The sequence below is a fragment of the Spermophilus citellus genome (genome assembly GCF_964194105.1).
Source record: "Spermophilus citellus genome assembly, chromosome: 9".
Lineage (NCBI taxonomy): Eukaryota > Metazoa > Chordata > Mammalia > Rodentia > Sciuridae > Spermophilus > Spermophilus citellus.
The window spans coordinates 51,783,240-51,802,485 of record NC_138191.1 but is presented as its reverse complement, the minus strand read 5'-3'; the positions used below and the strand labels follow the sequence as shown (position 1 = coordinate 51,802,485).

The 19,246-nt window shown below is 47.0% G+C and overlaps 1 long non-coding RNA gene and 1 pseudogene across 2 annotated transcripts; both read right to left on the bottom strand.

Annotated features, from left to right (window-relative positions):
- Positions 1 to 2,530: 2,530 nt before the first annotated feature.
- On the bottom strand, positions 2,531 to 9,387 carry LOC308657223. Its single transcript, XR_014023887.1, has 3 exons — positions 9,251 to 9,387; positions 3,937 to 4,104; positions 2,531 to 2,622 (listed from the first exon to the last, which is right to left on the bottom strand). It is a non-coding gene; the product is annotated as an uncharacterized lncRNA (long non-coding RNA).
- Positions 9,388 to 10,534: 1,147 nt separating this feature from the next.
- LOC308655498 (calmodulin-regulated spectrin-associated protein 1-like) lies at positions 10,535 to 18,670 on the bottom strand (annotated as a pseudogene). The gene is made up of 5 exons: positions 18,653 to 18,670; positions 17,496 to 17,594; positions 13,903 to 14,268; positions 12,712 to 13,814; positions 10,535 to 12,513 (listed from the first exon to the last, which is right to left on the bottom strand). The product of its transcript is annotated as a calmodulin-regulated spectrin-associated protein 1-like (transcript).
- Between the last annotated feature and the right edge of the window lie 576 nt (positions 18,671 to 19,246).

The following is a 19,246-nucleotide window of genomic DNA, read 5'->3' as shown; positions in this document are numbered from 1 at the left end:
AGCAGATAGGGTGGCAAACTTTGCTTCCTTGAACTCTTGAGAGTTGTCCTCTACCTGGTGATTGACTTTCAGAATCCTTACCCCTTCTGTTGGTATCCTTCAGTTTTGCATCATCAGGGGTTTCATGAGTTGTACATGGTGCATCATTCCTCTAGAGTTTTTGAAGGAATGTTTGTTTGGGGTGTCTTCAGTACTATTAGTGCTATTGATTTGGGAACAGGTATGTTTAAGCCTTATGGGTAAATTTTTAAAAATCAAATCTGAAAAACAATTGTGGATCCAGATTCTATTTATCATTTCCAGGTAATTTAAGGACGAATTGGCCTCATTTCCACCAGAACTTTTTGCATATGAGAAGTGTTTCTCCTTCTTTTTCTATCGGTGAATGGTGTCTCTCTTTCTTTATCATCTGTTTTCTATCTTCCTTATCTCTATCTTCATCTTATTTTCTCTTTCCCTGACTCTACTTTTCCCTATATCTTCCCCTGTCTCATTTGGTCTACTTTATTCTCTTCTCTTTCTTCTCCTTTCATAATTTCCTCTCCTTTCCATACCTCTGTCTCTATTTGCTTTTGTCTCCCAAATACCATTGCTCCCCATTCCACCCACCATTTCTCTTCATCAGGAACTTGTTTATGATATTGTTAATGACATAGCCAGTTCCATTTTAATCAGGAACACCATCATCTTTATTAAAGGGAATGGTGGATAAATGCATAAGTAATTAATGCATTTTAAAATAGACTTCAGAGTATGTTTGAGGTTAAGGAACTTCTCCACATTTCCTCCCCAAAACCTTATTTATGATTTAACTGTGGCTGCTCCATTCCAGCCTCTGATAATTCCTTTCTTCTTATTAGTTTGCTTCAATTCAAGCATCATGAGTTTCCATATAGAGAGTGTTTGGTGCCTTTATTTTCCAGTAGTTAAAAGGATGTTTGGTTTGGAGGTTTCCTGAATTTTTGTGGCTCAACCTTGGTATTATTGTGTTTGGGTGTGAAGGGACAAGTTGTGAATCTGAAAAATTCAGCACGGAACTCACATAGTAACCAAAGAGCCTCATTTCTATTCTAAGTAGTACTCAAGGGACCAAATTTGTTTTATTTCCTCAACACTGTTTTTCCTGTAATGTTTCTATTATTTAAGAAGTGTCCTGTTCTCTGTCAGTGAGTGGTTTTTCCTATCTCACCACCCCAACTTATTGGTTTATCATGCTGGCCTCCTTTTTATAAGTGGGGAGTCTCTTCCTCCTTTTGTTTCTTTTTGCCTTCACCTGTTACTGCCTTCCATCATTTCATCTCTCTCCCTATGTACACCCCCATTTTCTGTCCACTTCTCACACTCCCCTGGGCCTTTTCAGTTTCTCCCTATAAGGTCATTTTTCTGTGTCCTAGCTTGTTGATCCCAGACACACCACCTGTGTTTCTGTTTTTTGTTTTGTTTTGTTTTTCTGACAGTTCCTGTCCTGAGATATGTCGCGACCCCTTGCCCGCAAGGAAGACGCAACAACAGGAATCTTCTTTCAGCCGTTTATTCAGGCCCCTGATGTTTCTTCTTCTCCCTCTCGGACGCCCCTCCCAGCCTTAATAAAGCATCCCAAGCCCCAATGCGAAGCTGCTACGTGGAGCTTTCTCATAGGGTGTTAAAAAATCACGTGCCAACTCTCCCAAATAAGGAGTTGTTTGTCACAGACCACAGTGGAGCCAGCGCCATCTTGTAATGGTGACCACAGTCCGAAGAAACGGCTCACCACAGTTCCCCCTTTTGTTTTCTAAGAACAACACAGGAGAGAGTAGAGGTCCTATCCCACTGTGCAGAAGTGGCTGCATAGTATGGCTCAGCCCCAAGGAGGCGCCTTCCCCAGATCTGAGGCCATATCAGCCGACGCTTTTCTCCGTGGGACGGGGCGTGGACGCGTCTAACCCGCATACAATAGGACATGCTCTCCTTGAGGTCCACTTCAAGGATCACTCAAGTGCAGTGCCTTGCCTCGCATCCTGTATCGTGACGATGGTGGACGAAGGGGGATAGCTAAGGCTGAACTGTGGCTGTATAGAAATACAACGATAAACAAGTTGATAACACCCTAAAAGAAAGGCACGGGTCTTAAGGCGATAGAAAAGCACTAGTGTGGAAACCCATCTGCGTGCAATGGCAGGAAAGCCGGCAGAGTGCAAGGGCTTTCCAACACTAAGAGAATAACAAGGAAAGACATGTCGATCCCAGTGCAATGTCCGTAAGACTTGGGGTGCGACGACCATGTCAAAGATTTACTGTTTAATTTGCGCAAGCCAAACTTGAGGTGAGTTGCCATTTTCTAAAGCTGCAAGAGCTTGTATGATCATAGCTTTATCGTGAGCATTGCGGGCCTTGAGGCGACAGAGAAACCACAAGCAGAGAACCATACCGAAGCAACACATTGCACCAAAAATGCCTACCCCCACCCACTCTTTAAAAAAGGAAAAGGCAGAGGATATCCAATCGGTGAATTGACCCAAAGTTACGGGATCGACATGGGTACTGTTCAAGACAGCTATCTGGGTTAGTTGAGACTGGATCATGTCTTCCGCTGCCATGGACCAATTTCCGGCCAAGTATTCGCCAATGATACGGGAGGCATTCCTGGAATCATTAAATCTGACAGAGGTTATACATAAATGTGCACGTTGGTCAACACAGCCCAAAAGCACCAAATCAGCCAATTCTTCTACCTGAGCTTGGAGTAAATCTATTCTTTGGTTGGCAGCTAAAATCCCTGACAAAATATGTTGATTAATTGTATTCTGGGATTCAAGTATGGTGGAAGTTTGTTGAACAACTTGATTAATGGTGGCAGCAGTCTGCACTTGACTGGCCATGGCCACTCCGGCCGTGACCGCTGCAGCAGCAGATACCGCCACGGCTGTCACTATAGCAGCTGTGATTCCAAAATCCCTGCGGACTCTAAGTAGCTCAACAATGGGGAATTCGTCAGGGTCCGCAGTGACTGGGATTGGGACAAAAGTTGGAATTTTCATAACCACCGCTACAGTCCAAGAACCATCCCAACACTCAGATAAGAGACAGGTAACATTAGAACAATCCAGCACCCCTGACGAGGTGTCATTAGCCAAAAGGAGTAAGAACGGGGATTGGACACAGACCATTGCAGGGGGCAATGCGGCATTATATAACAGAGAGTTGAACGAAACAGATGTGAGTCTTTTACCTCGTTCACTCTCCCTAACAGTGCCAGAAACATTAGCCAGCCAACTTTTGGCTCCCAGCAATTGAGCCAGTGCAGAAATATCAGCTGAAGCCCCCTTTTCATTGGAGATCAGCCATTGAAACCAGGACCAACCCACTCCTGTAGAGGAGTTGACACTGTTGTTAAAGTTATAAACATACCTCTTAAGAGAGGGGGAAAGGGAGAAACCTTTAGCAACTTGACGTTGCTCCCAAGAATGATCCTGACAAGGCGTAAATGTTGGGGGGAAACCAAGATTAGGGGTACAGTAAGGAGAGGCCTTAAAATGGGTGGCATTATAAAGACTATTAGAAGAAGGAGGCACTGGGATTAGTACCTCGGAGATAATAGCCAAGGTAGTTGTGTTTAAAGCAGAGCTATTTGCGGGGGTTCCTGAGCCTGTTTGTTCCCTTGAGACTACTTGGCTCAGCACAGCACTGAGAATGCTCCCTGAAACCTGACTGGACCGCAATGGGTCCTCCCAGTTAGTCAAATTCTTGGTCTTAAGACTAATACAATGAGTGTTCCCAAGGCTGAAACAAAAAACTCCTGTGAGATTAACTTGAGATTGATTAAAAATGCTATCCACGTCCCCTCTAGGAGAGGCACAGGGAGCAGACATCTCACATGAGGTAGAGAAAAGAGTGGGGAGGACACTAGAATTACCATGAACCGGCATTGGCATTGGCCAAGCCCGTGCCACTGCCCACCACTGCATTGGTGTCATCTGTGTCATCGGCATCAGCACCAGAGCCAGAGCACTTAGCAGAATGAAGATCCTCATCACGGGATTGCTGTGGTATTTCCTGTTGCTGGTTAGCCGACGTCAAGACTCTTCTTGTCAGGCGTTCAGGGACCCACAACGCTTCCGTGCGATCCTGGGGAAAAACACATACAGATCCTCGTGCCCATGTCAGCACGGGGTCGGGGCCGTTCCATTGGCCCGTAAGAACATCTTTCCACTTAACATAGCCAATCACAGAGGGCTGAGGGGACACATGTCTATCGGCCGCAGAGCGATCATGAATATCCAAATTCAAAAAATTAATGGTAAAGAGAGCTAAGGACAGGCGTTCTTTAGGAGTATGTTCAGCACCTATTCCCCCCTTTTGTTTATGTAAAGTTTCCTTTAAGGTGCGATGAGCACGCTCAACAATGCCTTGCCCTTGAGGATTGTAAGGCAAACCATGAGTAAGTTGCACTCCCATAGTAGAACAAAAAGATGTAAATTGTCTTCCAGTATAAGCAGGTCCATTATCAGTCTTAAGGGACGTAGGTGCACCCCACGCCGCCCAGGCCTCCAGGCAATGAGTAATGACATTACGTGCCTTTTCTCCTGATAAAGCAGAAGCATGAATAATTCCAGAGTACGTATCAACAGAAACATGGACATACTTGAGGCTACCAAAGTCAGGTATGTGTGTCACATCCATTTGCCAGACAACCAATGGCTTCAATCCCCGTGGGTTCACTCCATAAGTAGGGGGATGAAGAAATGTGACACAATGGGGACAGTGTAATACTATCTGCCGAGCATCTGCTCTTGAAATAGAAAAACGCCTGCGCAGTGTTAAAGCATTAACATGAAAATTTTGGTGAAACAATTTAGCCTCCTCTAAGGAGGAAGCCAAACAGATCAACTGACCTCTAGTGGCTGAGTCCGCACAGGCATTACCCTGCGATAACGGACCAGGAAGAGAGGTGTGAGCCCGGATGTGCACTGGATAAAAAGGAGCAGTGCGGCCACGGATAAGCTGTTGAAGCTGATTAAAGTAAGCAGATACATTACGGGCATCACTAATAGCTCCCACAGCCTCCAGGATTTGTAGTGCTTGCACCACATAGATGGAGTCCGAAATGAGATTAAAGGGAAAAGAACACTGTTTAAAAACCTCAATAACAATTTGTAGTTCTACCCATTGTGGATTTCCAGGAGCAAATTGATGCTGGACAGGGGGAGAATCATTAATTACATAAGCTCCCATTCCAGACTTGGAACCATCAGTAAAAATGTTAACAGCCCCCGGAATGGGACTGGATGAAGTTACTTTAGGGAAAATGATAGGATGTTCTTTAACAAAATGGAGTAACGGATGAGAAGGGTAATGATTATCAATATCCCCTTGAAACGAGCAACATAGAATAGCCCAGTTATCTAGAGTAGCACACAAGACACTAAGTTGAGCTTTAGTGTAGGGTATAATAAGAGAAGAAGGTGATTGTCCGAAAAATTGAATGCTTTGTTGAATCCCTTTAAGTGCTAATGCTGCAACAGCATCAGGATAATATTCTAAGGATTTTCCTGGGGATACATGTGGGTGAATCCATAGCAAAGGTCCATCTTGCCACAGTACTCCAGTAGGCTGCCGCATAGTGGCAAGCACACATAACTGGAAAGGTTTATCACTCTGGAGCCTGCATAAAGTAGCATGTTGTATAGCTTCTTCTACTGTCATAAGGGCCGCTCTAGCCTCTTTGGTGAGGCTACGAGGGGAAGTAAGATCTGGATCACCCCTAAGAGTAGCATACAAAGGCTGTAGCATAACATTAGAAATATGTAAATATCCTCGTATCCAATTAATATCTCCCAGCAGTTTTTGAAAATCATTTAGAGTTTGGAGATCCTGAGCTCGTATGGTGATTTTCTGTGGTCGTAATTTGTCACACCCAATTGTTGCTCCCAAATACTTAATAGAATCCCCTGTTTGAATCTTTTCAGGTGCGATATGCAGTCCATATTGAGCTAACAACTTCACTAGGTCTTTATAGGCCTCATGAACTGTCTGCTCTGATTTAGCAGCCAATAATACATCATCCATATAATGAATGATCTTGATGGAGGAATACTTTTGTCTGAGAGGTGCGAGTGTCTTCCCCACATACATCTGACACATCGTGGGACTATTAGCCATTCCCTGCGGCAACACTACCCACTCAAACCTTTGATCTGGTTCCTCGTGGTTACACGAGGGAAGGGTGAAGGCAAAACGCTGCGAGTCTTTAGGATGCAAAGGAATAGAAAAGAAACAGTCTTTAATGTCAATAACAATAATGTGCCAACCCTGAGGAACCAAGGAGAGCAGAGGCAGCCCTCTTTGAATGGGCCCCATAAGTTGCATTTGAGCATTAACTGCTCGTAGATCATGCAGTAGGCGCCACTTCCCTGATTTTTTCTTAATGACAAATATGGGAGTATTCCATGGAGAAGTAGAAGGCTGGATATGACCCAAGTCAAGTTGTTCTTTAACTAGAGCATGGGCTGCTGCCAATTTAACCGAGGGAAGAGGCCACTGAGGCACCCAAACAGGCTCCTCGGTGAGCCATGTTATGGGTATTTGAGCCCCAGCGGCCCCTAGGAAAAACCCAGACCAAATCTGTCAAGCTTTTGATGACCTTGTACAGGATGCTTACGTCCCTGTAAATGTTTTCCTAGTCCTAGACCTGGCCTATACCCCATATTTTGCATAATCTGTTGAGACACTGGGGAATAGTCATTACTAAGAGTGAACCCCATATCTTTCATCAGATCACGGCCCCATAGAGAGATAGGTAAATCAAGTACATAAGGCTGAAAGGTACCATTATGTCCTTCTGGATCCTTCCAGACTAGATGTCTACAGCTGATCTGAGGGGCCTGGGCATATCCAAGTCCTCTCAAGGATTGATCAGAAGTCTGCACTGGCCATCCCTTAGACCAGTCCCTAAGTGCTATAATACTACGGTCTGCTCCGGTATCCAGTAATCCCACAATAGATTTACCTTCTATGCTTAATTCCAAAGTGGGGCGATTGCTCATATCTAGTGACAAATAGGCACAATTCCCTCCGGTGGTACCAATCTCATTCCCTGTCCGTGACCTTGAATCAGCAGGGAAGTGATTATGTAAGCTAGGCAAAATTAGCAATTGAGCAATCCGATCCCCTGGGGAGATGGACACAATGCCCCTTGGAGCTTCCACCATAACCTTTATTATCCCTACAGTATCAGGACTTATGACTCCGGGGAAAACATGAAGACCTTGTAAAATAGAGGATGCACGTCCAATTAGCAAACCTACAGTGCCAGGTGGTAGAGGCCCTGTAAACTCAGTTTCCACCAATTGGACTCCCATCTTAGGTGTTAATACGAGTCTGGAGGTGGAACAGAGGTCCAATCCCGCGGCACCTGTAGTGGCTCTCCGCGTTTCATGGGATGGCGTAGAGATGGCCATGTCTCGGGTTCGGGTGTGACATTCTCCACTGCCCCATATATTTGTGGGCCCTGGGGTCGAGGGCCCCGTCGGCCGTTTTTTGGCCCAGCTGAAATAGGCTGTCCATGGATGTCCCTCACTGATCTACACTCTCTTGCCCAATGCTTCCCCTTTTTGCATCTTGGACACAACCCCGGTAGACGAAGGCCATTGGAAAGGCCACCGTGAGAAGGTCCAGTAAAATTGTCTTTTTTGGAATTGTCTTTTTTGGGACATTCACGTCTAACATGACCGGGTTGACCACAATGGAAGCATGTTCCGGCGGCAGGACCGCCCCCTTTTGTAATCCGAAGGACAGCAGCTGCAAGACCTGCATTAGTTAAAGGTCCTCCAATCTCTCTACACACCTTCATCCATGCTTCTATGCCTTTGTTCTTATAAGGAGCGATTGCTGCTTTACATTCCTTGGTGCATTGCTCAAAGACCAATTGCTTGACAAGGGGCATGGCTCTATCAGGATCCCCAAAAATCTTTCCAGCGGCGTCCACCATCCTTGCTACAAAGTCTGAAAAGGGTTCTGTAGGGCCTTGTATAATCTTAGTCAAATTACCAGATACCTCTCCTCTATTTGGAAGTGACTTCCATGCCCGAATGCAAATGTTATTAATTTGATCATATACCTCAAGAGGGAATCCCGTCTGTTGATTAGCAAATCTACCTTGCCCCAAAAGCATGTCCTTATCCCAATGAGGGTGTCCCGCCGCATGGTTTTGGGCGGCCTGCTCTATTGCGCCCTCTAGCACAAATGCTCTCCAGTCCAAATATTTACCTGGGGAAACACAAGCCCGAACAAGGCTAGCCCAATCAGAGGGAGTCATACAGTATCTAGACAGACTCTCCACCTGAGTTAGTGTGAAGGCGGCATCCACCCCATAAGTGCGCACAGACTCCGCCAGAGTCTTCACAATTTTGAAATCTAAAGGCTCATGGAATCTTCCCCTATTATCATCCTGAAAAACTGGATAAGCAAGACCCATCTCAGCGTTAACAGCCCTCCATGTTTGAGCATGGAAAGCTCTCCCCGAAACACCCCCGCCATACGGCGGTGGATCCGGAGGATCACATTTCTTGAGCTCCTGTTTATTTTTGTTCCCTTCTCCTATAGCTAAACTCCCTAGCTGGCGAGACAGCCTCCCAAGCTCCTCCTCCTCATCCTCCTCTTCCTCTGACCCACTTTCACATGGGGGTGTGCGCAGCGCACTGAGATCTGGATACAATCGTCTCTTCCCCTGTTTCACGCTCCGCACACTTCCATCCTCCCGAGATACCTCACTTCCTGCCGTCTCCGATTTCTCCTCATGTAATTGTTCTAGAACTTCCTGTCCTTTAGTAAGTGCTTCCTGACATCTGCCATCTGTGAGGCAACTACGGACCATTTTCCAAAGGGGTATCACCCCGCCCTCTAATATGCCCTGCTCAGAAGCAAAGTCAAGATCTTTGCCTAATTTATCCCAACTAGGTATAGTAAGACTGCCCGAAAATGCAAACCACGGTGCAGCAATATCCAACTTCCGTAAAAATCTTTGTAAAGTACTATGTTTCACTTCCAGGCCCTTGGAACGTAACAGGCCGTCTAGGGCCAGAAGAAGCGGACTTGAAGATGCGGCACCCATGACACAGCAACAAAAGAAACACAGAAAACAAAAGTGAAAGTACACAGTGCAGCTGCAATAAAATATAAAGCTCTCTCTTTCTTTGTAGAGGAGCTGACCCCGCTTTGATCGCGGATCCCACTTACTGGGACTATCCCCGCTTTGGTCGCGGATCCCACTTACCTGGGACTAACCGGTGCACCACCCCTGACGGCTGAAAGTTCTGGTTCCCGGGTTTCGGCACCACTTGTCGCGACCCCTTGCCCGCAAGGAAGACGCAACAACAGGAATCTTCTTTCAGCCGTTTATTCAGGCCCCTGATGTTTCTTCTTCTCCCTCTCGGACGCCCCTCCCAGCCTTAATAAAGCATCCCAAGCCCCAATGCGAAGCTGCTACGTGGAGCTTTCTCATAGGGTGTTAAAAAATCACGTGCCAACTCTCCCAAATAAGGAGTTGTTTGTCACAGACCACAGCGGAGCCAGCGCCATCTTGTAATGGTGACCACAGTCCGAAGAAACGGCTCACCACAGAGATAAATGGCATTACTTGTTCCAGTGAGTAGTGCAAGCCAGGAGCTCTTGGGGGGGATTAGTTTATATACCCATTCCATAGTCATTTTCTCTCATTCTGAGATGAATTTTGAGAGTGCAGATGGAGAAAGTAATATAGACCTGCGTGGAAAATGCTGCCCTCTACTGTGGGCAGAGTAGTGGGCTGGTTTCAATTTAAATTTGTGTTTGTTTGTTTTTACTAAAATCTGCCTTTATTAAGTGAACAGACCACCAGCCCCTACCCAGCTTCACCTGCACAGCCACTGCTGGCCCAGCTGCCACCTCACAGCAGGCCATCACCAGCCAGTAGTACCCCTGCCATCCTCACAGCCGCCTGTTGAAGTCACCATTTCCATGCCTGTAAAGGGATGCCGCAGAGACTGACTGCTGCTTTCAGTGCCTTTAGTGGACTGGAAATCTCAGTAAATTTCTCTGAGCAGCAAGGAACAACGACTTGTTCAGACATCCCAGAACTGGATGTAGAGGTTGGCAGTAGACACAATCATTAAATAGACAACTTCTCAAATAAAAAGACTCCACATGAGCTCCTCTCAGGAAGACATTCACACAGCTGACTGTAGAGCACACCTGCCTCTGGCCAACAGGAGGGTGGGCAGGCAGCCTTTAGACGGGCAAGCAAGGGAGACACGCGCTGGAGACCTCTCTGCACCACGTCCAGATCTGAGGGCCATGGTGGTCAGCAGGCACCACCTCAGCTGCTATTGAAAACAGGGCACATGCGCCCCCTTCTGGCCCTCCTGGCATGCCCTGTGCATGCAAGGAGGTGAGAGAGGGCTTGTGTTGTGGTCTAAATGCCTCTGAAAAAGGTCAGTGTCTCTGCACACTTCCTACCCCGATAGACGAAACAGTAACTATGGATCCCGAAGGCGTCCTCAGACCTCAGGCTGCACTGGGGTCACTTACCAGTCTGGTTCTTCTTTGGCACTGCGCCCGCTTGGGCTGCCACAGAGGGCGTCCACGCTGACAGACATGGTCTTGGCTGGATCAGGTTGAACTCTTTCAGTCTGAGCTGTATTTGTACAGCTTGCGGATCATCTTCTTGGTGATTCTCCTGGGCCCCGTGCTAGTGAGCTTGCAGATCTCCTCGGTGTCCGGGTAGTAGCAGTACAGCACTCCCAACTGGCAGCCGGCTTCATGGAACAGGATGAAGGAGTGGTTGGTGTCACACTTCTCCAGATCCTCCAATATGGAGCTCTTGTGAGGCTCCTTCTCCTTTCCAGCCAGACAGCAGTGGGAGATGGCGTTGTGGATGATGGGCTTGTTGGACTTTCTACTGGGCTCCTTGAAGAGCTTGGGACCTGTGTACTCTGCCACTGAGGCCAGGGAGGAAGCTGCTGACGCCATTTCCCAGTCCCTGTCTGTGCTCCTGCTTGGGTTGCAGCTCCATATGGGCAAGGCTTCCAAGGATTCCACTTGCTGAGAAGGTGTGCTCCCCGAAAGAATGCTCTTGGGCTCCGTGGTCGCTGCATAGGCCAAGGACAGGCTGGAGCCAAATGAGTCTGGCTCAGGTGATCGTGGTGGAGGAGCACTTGGTCCCAGAGTCACTGCAAGACTCTTCCCGGTGCATGGACTTTGGGGGCAGCTTTTTCGCTTCCACCTGGGTTTGCGGAGCCCTTGCTCCTCTAGGATCTGCTGCTGCTTCCTCCACAAGTAATCCTGCTTAATGAGCTCTCGCCCTGCCTTCTCCTCCTCCTTCTGGATGCGGTCCTCCTCAGCTTTACACAGGGCTTCATCCCGCTGGAGCTCCATTTCTGCCTCCAGCTGCTGCTTCCACACTCCAGCCTCTTCAGCCTTGCGCTGCTGTTTTAAGAGGAAGGCTGCCCAATTCTTGGCAAGTTCATCTTCTGCTTTCTGTTCATCCTTAAAGAAGAAGCCAAGCCCAGGCTTCTGGTCACCATCGCTGAGAAGGTCCACAGAGCCTGTGTGGCCAACCCCCAGCCCCCTCTCCGTCCTCATCGGGGGCCTGTAGGTGGGACAGGTCCACCTCGATGAGGCTGGACTTGCTCCTAAGTGGCTCTTCCCCAGGAATGTGGTCACTCCCTGTGGGGTCGGAGGAGCGCAGCCCTGCCTCTTTCCTGCTCCTGTCCATGGCTTCTGTGAAGTTCATCTTTTGTCACAGAATATTTGCCTCTTTACAGGAGGACAGAGCCAATGTCACTGGTTGCTATCATCATGAAGCCTGTAACTGTCCAACAGACATTTCTCAGGAGGGTTGCTGCAAGGGGCTGCAGCACTGTCCACACCTGGGCAGGGAGGTGTTCATGGGTGGTCACCAGAGGGGAAAGGTTGCAAATGCGGAAGGGTCTCCAGGCAGAGTGTTGGGGTCTTGCTTCGAGAAGAGCCCTACTGCCTATCCTTTGGAACCTTCAGCTTAGCTGGTCTTCCTGAATGAGAGCTCAGGCCCTGCCCCAGATGGGGTCGGGGTGGGAGAGTAGTGGTGGTGGTGGTGGTTTGCAGTGACCAGCCACCCCAGTGGGAGAAAGTGCTCAATGAAGTGGATTGAGGTCTTTACATTTTGGTCCTGAGAGTTATTTTTACGGCCTGGCATTGGTTCCCTGGGGGACTTCATGAGGAGCTGCTCCTGCTGTGGGAGATCTTCAGTATGGCCTGCTGCAGTGTGCTGATGGTCTCATTCAGCTTCTTGATGGAAATGTCGCATTCGCTCAGGTCTCCCACTTTGCCAATGCCATCCTCCAGGAGAGCAGCAGAAAGTGCTCTGCCCTTCTCCCCATTGTGCAAAGCAGTCAGGTCTTTGGGGTTATGAAGCTGGACAAAAGCTCGGCTTTCTCTATCCATGACCTGAAACTCACTGACATCTTCCCTCTGCTCTTCCTTGGTGAGAAAGGCTTCTAACTTAGAAATGCCACTGTCGGGCTGGGGATGTGGCTCAAGCTGTAGCACGCTCACCTGGCATGCGTGTGGCCCGGGTTCGATCCTCAGCACCACATACAAAACAAAGATGTTGTGTCTGACGATAACTAAAAAATAAATGTTAAAATTCTCTCTCTCTCCCTCTCTCTTTAAAAAAAAAATATTAAAAAAAAAAAAAAAAAAAGAAATGCCACTGTCAATGTCCGTGCCATTGTGCTGAGCATACTCCTTTGCAAAATGCTTGGGCCTCAGTGGGTGTGGGGCACCATCAGTCTTCCCCTTCTTCACATGCAGGAAGGTGGCCCTGCCCAGCTTCAGGCACTGCCATGCAGACAGGGCCTCCATCCTCTTCTTCTAGGTTTGCATGGCCCTGGGCTTCTCCTCCAGCGGCATGTGCAGCTGCACCAGCTCAGATGCCAGGAGGCTGGCAGGATCCCGGCTGTGCCTGCTTGGGCTCTGCTCTCTCTTCTGCTTCCACATCGTCAGAGGGGCTAGGCAGCTTTCCGATGCATCTGGTGTGGTCTTCTGGGAGCTGCTGGTATTGGACTTGGTTTCACAGCTGTTGAGCCTTTGGAGCTTCCTCTCAGCAAACCTGGTCATCTTCACGCTTCTGCTGGCCATGGACAGGCTGCTGAGCTGAGAGGCAGTGCTCAGATGTGTGCTTGAGCGGCCACTAGCATCACCTTTGTCCTCATGCTCCTTCACCTTCATGTCCTCCTGCAACTTGGCTGACTCCTCTTCACCATCGTACCTGGCAATTATGACGGCAGGGTCCTCGCCAATGAAATCCTGTTCCACTTCTTCTATGTCTCCCAGGTCAGAGTCAGAATATGGCCTCAGGACAGCCCAGGGCTCCTAATGGGGGGTGCCAGAGCTTCTTGGGCCAACACATAACCTCCCCTCTGTGTCTGCATAAGCCCTGCCTAGGTGAAGGAAAAAGCCATTGGCAGACTGTCACTGAGACAAGGGATCCAATCCGTCAATGGCCAGAGGCCCCCCCCCCCATGCACTTCTGTAGCTTCTGCAAACTGCAGTCCCCACTCTGCAAGGTCAGTGCTGGCAGCAAGCTCTGAGGACGGAATTCGGTGAAAGTGCTATTCAAGTCACATGGCCGGTAGTCTTCTTCCGGGCAGCAGGTTGAGTGACCTCGCTGGGCCTCCTGGGCACAGTGCTCCAAGGTCTCCTTTCCCCTCGCTCATCCTCCTTGGTAATGGTCTGCTTCTTTTTGCTGGCCTCAGCACTGCTGGCAGCAGGGGCTCCAAGAAAAAGCTGTCAGGCTTATTCTCTAGGGCATCTACCTGCCTCTGGGGGACTGGATCAGTGCACTACACAGCTGACAGCCTGTGATCCACAACCACCCTCATCTGCTGCTGGCCCTCGTTCCACCCCCACTAGCGCTGGGCGGTGGCTGTTCTCTGGGGGATTTGGCAGTGCATGGCGGGGAGGGGCTTCTGTGGCCAGGGTGGTCTTGGAGGTGGCTTGATAGGGCACCCAAGGGCAATGCGTGGGGGATGGAGGCAGCGAGCTCTGGCCCTCTCTTGCCATGCATTTGGCGGGAGTCTGAGTCCTGGAGACTGGAGGAAGCGCAGGGAAGAGTGTGGGATGGAGGTGGTCGTTTTGGCGCTGCACTGGGCTGGGGACTGCAGAGATGGCTGCTGACCAATTGCCATCTGGGGTCAGGGCGGCCACAGGGTCACGCGGTGGTCCCGGAGGGGGAGGCGGCTGCGGGCGGGGCGGGGTCTTCCGGGAGGATGGAACCTTGGGATGGGCGCCCAGGAGCGGTAGACGTCAGGAGCGGGCACTATGGGAACTGGAACACTGTGGTCCTTTGTGATCAGTGAGCAGTTGGAACAGGACGGCGTCGCTGAGGCAGCTCTGGTCCAGAGCCATACTCGCGATACTCATGGGTTAACTTGACTTTTCCGGTTCACAATCGTCTTTCCCACTGGGATGTTTTTGTAAGTGTGGTGTGGTGACATTTCCTGAAATTTCATTCTGATGAGTACCTAGGTAAAGAAACTAACAAGTGCTGTTCCCTTTTTACTTTTTCTTTACCCACTTCACCTCATCTAGGCCTTGGTTGATGACTACTTTGGGGAGGGGAGAGGGGTCTAAAGGTGCAGGGACACTCTCCTTGCCTTTATTTCTGAGTGCCCCCTCTGTTGCATCTCTATCCTACCTCTTCTCTGTCCTTCCCTTATTATTGTCCCTTCTGTTTCCATTCACCATTTTTCAACCATGACCTTAGCACACAAAGTTAGGGTGTAAATTGGAATTGACAAGCTGGGAGATCCCAACTGCTACAAGGAGAGTATGTCCCTGTGAGTATGTGGCCAGGATACCCCAAGACCCTGTGGGTGATAAAAATCTGGTGTTCCAAAGGTCGCCCCCCTTCTGTGGAAACCAAGTGGACCAGGACTGTCCTTTTCTTTGAGTCAGACAGGTGCTGGTTTATTTCACTTTTTCACTACTGTCCCTGCCTTGGAGACCAAGGAGAGGGTTCCACACTGAGTCATTTGGATCTTTGACATCCACTGAGTTCTTTGGATCTTTTGGGGGAAGGGAGGAGTGTTAGGTGTTTTGTGAATATTCCAAGACCATTTCTAAACAGCAGGCAGCTTTTGTTCTATATCAGTTTTGTTCTTTTCTTCTTTGGGTTCACTTCACCTCCTTATTGAGTTTGGGTGTAGGGGTCTCCCTCTTCATGAAAAATAATTCAAAATTAGATGTGAAGGTGAGTATTTAGGATGAGTAAATAAATCACAGCACATTATACATATATACATGTGTGTCTTTGAAATTTAGATCCTTTTCCCTGCAGTGAGTTCTTTAAGCAGTTTGCCAGAAATGCCTACTTAGAAATGCTACCTTTTTGGAAGAATTGTGCAAGTGAGGAACAGTGACACTTACGTCTCCTTAGGTTGACAATACCTATAGCTCTGGTCTCATGATTTTGATAAAACCTTTCTTTCAGACTGAATTTGAAGAAATCCCAATGGGCCCAGGTAGAAAAGTTTCAGCCCCCAAGTTGGCAGGATATTGAAGTTTGGCTGAGTTGAAGAATCACTATTCAGTGAATGTAGGGTAACACTAGCCCACTCCACCTCCCGAAAATAGAACAACCTCTCAATTATCATTGCCTTCACCTCCCACCTGTAAAAGCCCTTGACCTAGGAATGTGGGCGTTTACAACTGCTCTTTGTCCCAGGGGGTTAGTACTACCATTGAACAAAGATGATTCTCAGAAGGGATTCTGGAAGGATTTTGATTCCTATCATAATTTATTCAGCATTCACTCTGAAAATTAAGCAGGATCTCACTTTATGCTAGACAGAGTCCCTGTAGAACCTTTCCATTTAATGAGTGGCAGAATACAATAACCAAAAACTAGAGCCAAAGGAATGATTATTTTCAATGGAGGGAATGAAGTGATAATTTTGTGTGAGCTTGAAAGTAAAGGGTAACTTTAATAAGCACAGAAGTTGGGGGGGGGGGCTTTCTGCACAGAATTGCTGGTTATCTCTAATGTCTACCAGGATCTCACTACTTTGACAGTGCAGCCATGTGCTCAGAGCCACTGAGGAATCTGAAAGAGAGCTCTGTAGGTGGCCAGAATGTGCAGGTGTCTCAAATCAAGCCAGAACCACTTGATTTGAGACAAGAAGTCACAGACAATAGCTGCACTTTGAAGTTTTGAAGAGTAGTTGGTTTGCTGTTTATTTTTAATTTCCCATTCACTTTCATCATGGTGATGAGCCACACACATAAAGATAATTCAATGTGTAAAGAATCCAGGGGATTGATAAAGGTTGGGAGCACATTCTGGTCTTTTCTGTGGAAAGTGGTATGTTTTTTATTAATTGTCTTTATTATTACGTGATAAGAAAATGAGCCACCTTGTTCATAGAGCAGATATTCAGCAATAATGCCTCCCTTGATAAGAGTTTTATTTTTCTTGAAGAAAGTTTCAGGATGTATTGCTGAGAAAGTTTTCAAATGTCACAGTCTTCCTTTTTATTTTATTTGTTGTGGTGTTACATATTGAACCAGGGCTTCAGGCATGCTAGGCAAGCACTCTACCACTGAACTACACTCTAGCCCCATAGTCTTCCTTTGAAAGGAAGAGGTAGGAGCGAATTAACATGTTCATAGAAGTGTTAGGGAAGGGTAAGTTCAGTTTCAACTTCAGGGTGTATGCAGACAGAACTGTCCATAATTTTACTTATAATATATTTCTCTAATATTCATTGAGTACCACCATGATGTCACATTTGTGCTTAGCATGTTAGAATGGATGGCTGGCTTCCACAGGACATTCAGGGTACTCTAGGATTGGTTGAGCCTTGCTGGAGAGAAATGGGAAGGAGAGTGATGTAGCTTATGGGGATGATCTTGAGATAGCCCAGAGTCAATCTGAAAGTAGACAAAAAAAAAAAAAAAGTTTTTTTATGGGAAATTTCAAACAGGCATCAAAGTAGGCCAAACAGTATTTGAACTCTGTGTATACAATCTCAGTTTCAAAAATTATCAACACCTGAACAGTCTTTTATCTCTACTACCATTATAATTAATAATCCTTAAAAGCAATTGTACACAATACATCAACATGGCTGTGTTCCTAAAACATCCTTTATTTATAAAAATAGGCAGCTGCCCTTCATAACCCTGAATTCAAGGACAGATAGTGTTAGGTTGCATGTTTAGGTGTGTGGTTCCTGTTAGTTTTAGAGTTGACTGAAATAAGGTTTAAGGTTCATCCCTCACATTATGGATATCTGTTATTTCAGCACCATTTATTGAAAGACCACGGAATTACTTTGGCATCTCTGTCAGAAATCAGTTGACTGGGATCCAAGGTGGCAGAGTAGAAGAGATCCTTCTTCAAGCTGCTCTGTGCCTGAATCAGAGAAAGCTATCAGGTGGCTTCTCCTGCTCAGGGTCTTGCCTTGAAGGAACACAACATCTCAGCGCATGTAACAGGACACCATCCAGCGGATTTTCGCAGAATCCACCAGAGCTGCGAACACCAAGCAGTACTCAGAGCCTCTGTGTTCAGGTGAGACTCCAGGCTTCCGTTCAAAAGCCTACAGTTTGAGCACAGGCGCAACTCTCAAGGGGGGAGCAGAGACACCAACTCAGCACCTCGGCGGAGTGGCAGAACTCCAGAGGACGCTCTGCTCCCACCCAGGTCCCCAGACTGCATTCTAGGCACAGCACAAGAACATCCCAGCTCTCCCCACCTCACCAGACACCCCGACTCGGAAAAGGAATCTCTCCACCTTTCTCACCGTCTTTGGTGGGTGTGGTTACCAGCCAGATCTGTGACTGAACAGGTACCTGGGTTCCAAATCCCCTCCCCCAGCTGTAATAACTCAGTATAGAAACTATCAGCACAAAATCAGCTCTCAGTTGAACAGGAGTGCAGTGCCACCAGGACGCTGCCCACCTGGTGTAATCCTAAAGTGGAGGGCGTGAGGTCCCCCAGCTGAGACCTGATAAGCAAGAGAGGGGAGGGGGCTAAAACCCAGGAACAACTCAGAGAGACCAAGATTAGGGAAGCCCAGATAAGAGAGGAAGAGCTTTAGTCTTCTCACATTGGTTACCTACACCACCCTGAGGGCAGAGAACCAAGCTTGGAATAGACAACTCTACCTACTGAAAAAGAAGAGAAGAAAAGGGAACTCTGAGAGTATTTTGTTGTTTGTTTGTTTTGTTTTTTTGTTTTCTTCTCTTCCATTTTATCCTCTTTCTTTCTCCTCTACCCATCCTCCTCTGGTCCTCACAACCCCAACATATGTGAAACCAAGAACTTTGCATGAAATAGAACTGAGTGGCCAGAATAATATAATAAAAAGAATTTGCATAAGCCACCCCTCTTTTTTTATTTCTCTCTCTTTTTTCTCTTTTTTGCTTCCTTTTTGTTTTTCTTCCTCCCTCTCTTTCTCTTTCAACCTCCTAATGTTTACTATTTTTACTTCTTGTAATTTTCTAAACACATATATGTGTTTGTTTTTATGCATTCTACTGTCCTCCCACATACTTGTCTCCTCTAAATTACCTCCTGTCTATTCCCCTGCTACTAACCCTCTTGATTAGAGTTCTCCTCCAAATTTCCTAAGTTTTATTAATCCATTGCCCTCACATCTTTCACCTTTAACATAACGTCAGATACCTGACCTCCAGTTCTCTGTCCACCACCAATAGAAAGTGTACATCTTCTATGAAACTACTGATTATATTTTAAATTATAATTGAATCTAACATTACTAGACATTGAGAGTATAAATGTCTTAATAGCAGTAATTTACACATAGGTGATGTATTGTTGATATTGGGAACTGTCAACATTGTCCTTCCCCACAAAGATGGGATCTTGGAATATACAAGAGCACTACAAATCTATAGGGTAAAAAGAATAACACTCCAGTCCCACAGAGCAGGAAAGAAATACCAGCAACATGTAAAGGCAAGGGAAGAAAATACCACAAACAATTGAAGACAATGCATCATTAGAAGAATTATCAGAAACAGCAGAAAAAATGACAGAGAAAGATTTCAGGATTTACATTATTCAGATGGTTTGGAATCTCGAAAAAGACATTAGACAACAAATACAGACAGTGAAATATCACTTTGACAATGAGCTACATAAACAAATCCAAGAAGCAAAAGATGACCTCTACAGGGAGATTGAGGATACATACATATATATATATATATATATATATATATATAT